At 33.5% G+C, this 4,038-nt stretch overlaps 1 pseudogene; it reads right to left on the bottom strand.

Moving 5' to 3' along the window:
- Positions 1–486: 486 nt before the first annotated feature.
- Positions 487–3,563, bottom strand: LOC120120785 (annotated as a pseudogene).
- Positions 3,564–4,038: the final 475 nt, after the last annotated feature.

Genomic DNA, 4,038 nt, shown 5'->3' with positions numbered 1-4,038 from the left:
TTTGGCAAATCCAAAAAAAATTTGTTAAAATCGTATATTATAAGGGATTTTTGGTCAATGAGATTATTTTCTCATAAAAAAAACCTAGGAAAGAGAAATGTATTAAACTATGGCACAGATGAATAAATACTCTTCAGAATCTTAGACTATACTCCATATTATACCTATTTGCTAGCAGTCAATCACAGAAGACAATAACATGGAATCAAACACTTTCTTTGCTATATTTCAAACCCCACAAAGTTACATTTTGGTAGCATTGCACTGAGGAATTAGTTGAAGAAATCAACACTTTCCTTGACATCTTCAACCATAACTAATTAACAAATTACAATATATATCTGTTATCCAAATTAATCCCAGCCTCACGTGCAACCTAATAGCGAAAACAAATTCCTCATACAAATCAAGAGTCAAAGGGTTGCTTATGAAAGAAAAATTACCAACTCTGTATTTAATACAATACAGAGCGTATTTTATGTAATCAAAAATTCAGTAATGCCAATGTATACAAGCTTTTAACCACAGTTAGGATCAAATCCTCATGATATTCTGTCCAGAAAACAAGACTACAGAGCTGTTAGTGCAAGGTTGAAGGAACACACACACAAAAGGAAAACAGGATTGGGGCATTTTTGGGGTTCAAAGTTTCAGGCTGAACATCCCAAGCACCAGACTGTTAAGGTTTCCAAGCCAAATTCTTCTCCAGTTCTGACAAATTTTCCTAAGCAGCCTGTCCCGGCCGGTTTCTCAGACACAAAATGCAACCTGTTATCAAATGGGAGACCATACCTATGCCATGAAGTACATATATGAACTTGGTAATTACAAATTAATACTCATAGTAATTGAAAATCAGAAAGAAAGGTTGGTGTAAATGCAAATAACAACTTTACAAATAGATTACCATACACTAACAGAAAAAAAACAACTGCACAAACTACCAATCACTTTCCAAGTTACAGACAGGGCAAAATCCTTTACCTGCTGAGATTACTGCTTATTCAATATCAGAATCTGTGCCATTTGTCAGACTATTTGGCAACTCAGCTCCTGATAATTTGGGTCTTCTATACCACAAAAATATTAACCACAGAGTCCTCACTAATGCTCCATTCGCAATGTGTGCAATGAAAATACGCCCCCAGTATGGGTAATATGGGCCTGGCAACTTGATCAATGTGAATAATATTGCAATTGCAATAAGGTGCCATGGAACTTCTGCATCCTGAAAATCAAGCCAAAAGGTCAACAAAATGTCCGCTCTGACATTTTTATACGATATTTACCATGCTGGTAACATCCATATTTGTAAATTTGAATAAGCTCTATTAAGGAGAAACAACAAAAGACATCTTCAGGCATTTGCAATATGATAGATTCTCTGATGTAAATAATCCCATCCTCACGATGATGGTAAATAAATTTCATACAATGTAGTTAAGGCATTCCATGGTTAGCTCAATTAGTAGTGTCTGTAAGTTTCCAACATTCTTTATTCATGAGTCACAGAAGTACATACCTTGAGAAGGGGAGATAGTTCCAAGGCAGTTTCTTTAGGACCCCTGCAAGTACGAAGCCAATGAGTAGGGGAACAGGGATGATGGCCAACTTCCTTTGATTTGCACAGTAGGACATCTCGCTGAGGGATGAAACTGCAAGTACAGGTGCACTTAGATATTTGACCACTGTCAGTACAAGATCAAGTATGAGTTGAACAAAGTTCTCGAAAGCTCTGTTCCAAGGAAATCTCTTTACTGGCTGAGGAGAATTATCCCATAATCTTCTTGCCTTTTCTACTATATACTCAAAATTTATTTTTTCAGGATCCCCAGACTGGCCTGTGGCCATATTCATAGAAGAACAGATATTTGGCTTCGTGTTCTGAATGATTTGGTTTTGTTTCATAGTCAAACCGCAACCATGTGCTTCAAGATATCGTGTTGGATGCTGCTACAACAAAGCACACAAAAATAAATGATAAATAATGTCGTTACAGTAAATAGAGAAGTGCAAAAAGAATGTAATATGCAATCATTGAACTTTAAGAATAAACATCATTATATGATCTCCATGTGCCAAAAATAAATAAATATATGATCAAATCCAGCAAAATGGAGAATATTGGTTCCATGTAATCTTAGTTAAGGAGAGAGAGGATACATGAATAAGAGCTAGGAATGGCATCGAGTTGAATACCTGTAACTTTTTAATGATCTGCATCAACATATCTGCCAAAAAATTGGAATCCATTTTTTATCCTCATATTGTCCAATTACTATTATCTGAATTCGAATTAAAATATTATTATCCACCATATCTGAATCTAAAAGAATCCCAATATATATTTTAAATTATATATCAAATATCCGAATATGCACAAACCCAAATTTGTTAAAAAGTTGGATGACCAAGGTTTGAATCCACTTATAATTAACAAATTCTCCATTTTGTAATCCGAATTCAGATTAAAATATATAAATCTGGTTATGCGGATTCGGATAATGGATATTCAACAATGTCTATCTTAATCTGCTTCGAATCTGACGCTGATGATAATTTTAACATCCGAATACACAAATTATCTAAATTCACAATACCCGAATCTGCAATAAACAAATCGGATATATGCAAATATCCAAATCCACAATCCGAATTGTCATCCAGAATTAGAGCAGGCGTTGAAATGGTCACTTATATTTAGAAGCACAATAAATGCTTCTTACTATAGAGATTGTATGGCCAAATCTTTATAAACAAATTCGCCAAACAAAAACAAACATACCAACATGTAGTCACACCTCAAAGCAAAAAAAAAAGAAAAAAAAACATAGCACTACCACAAAGAAGCCCTTAAAGTGATTGGCAAATGATTTAAGAATTGAAATACTTGTGTTAGTTAAAACCTGCTGACTAATTAAGAATCCCAACTACGCTTCATTCTTCACAATGAACATGATTAGATAAGACACCACATAACTAGTGCCCATACCTATTTCAGTAAGGATCGAGACTAGTCGAAATTCAAAAAACAAGGGAATAAAGCAAACCAGTTGAGTAATAAACGACAAGCAACAGTAGAATATTGGATACAAGAAGACGCGTCATTCCACAAGTAAATTATGCTGCACTGGGCAAGATTATACAAGAACCATTTCTAATATCTAATTTTACCTTAACCCATGAAGTACTGAGTAAAGAACTCACCAAAAACCAACATAGTAAATAGAAAAATCTAAAACCCAAGATTCAGACTGAAACTAATCGCCAAACCAACACATATAGAACAAAAGAAGAGAGAAAATAAGGTTTACCTTGAGCTTATGAAGAAAGGGGGAATGAGTTTTAAGATACATTTTAGGTAAGCCATGGAAATGAGTAGAAGCAGATAGCATGAGAGAGGAACAAGGAGAGATTGTCGCCATTTTCGTTAATCTCAAAGTCCCTTTAGAGAGATTTATGAGTAAAGGATTTGAAGATAGGTTTTTCCTTTTTATGAAGTGAACCAAATCGCCATTGTTACAATTATAAGGGGAGAAAGGGTCTAGTAGGGAAAAGATTGAATCTACTGATAGTTGGCACTTTGGGACTCTTCTCTTTACTTAGAGCTTATAGAGGAGAGAGAAGCGATCGTGTAGATGGAGGGTTTATAGGGTGTAGATGGAGGGTTTATAGGGTGGAGGGGGGAGTCAATGCTACTGCCGAGGCTATTACTTTTATTTAGTTTAAGTACTTAAATTTTATTTTGTTTCAAAACTACATTTATTGTTTCATTTAAGTTTTATTTTAGTTCTCCTTATTTAAAAATTATCAAAACTATTTATGTATTTTTTTTTAATGACGATGACATTATCTTATAGTGACATGTTAATATTATCATTAAATTTTTAATGATAGGTACCAAAATAAAACTTATATTAAAAATTAAATATGATTAGAAATAAAATAAAATGTAGGTGTCAAAATATAACAAAAGTAATAATTTAGGTATTAAATATATAATTTATCCTAATTTATATCAGAGAGAATATATATATA

This window comes from Hibiscus syriacus, unplaced genomic scaffold (assembly GCF_006381635.1).
Source record: "Hibiscus syriacus cultivar Baekdansim isolate YM2019G1 unplaced genomic scaffold, ASM638163v2 tig00110348_pilon, whole genome shotgun sequence".
Lineage (NCBI taxonomy): Eukaryota > Viridiplantae > Streptophyta > Magnoliopsida > Malvales > Malvaceae > Hibiscus > Hibiscus syriacus.
Note: the sequence above shows the minus strand (reverse complement) of the source record. Positions and strands in the feature narration are given on the sequence as shown.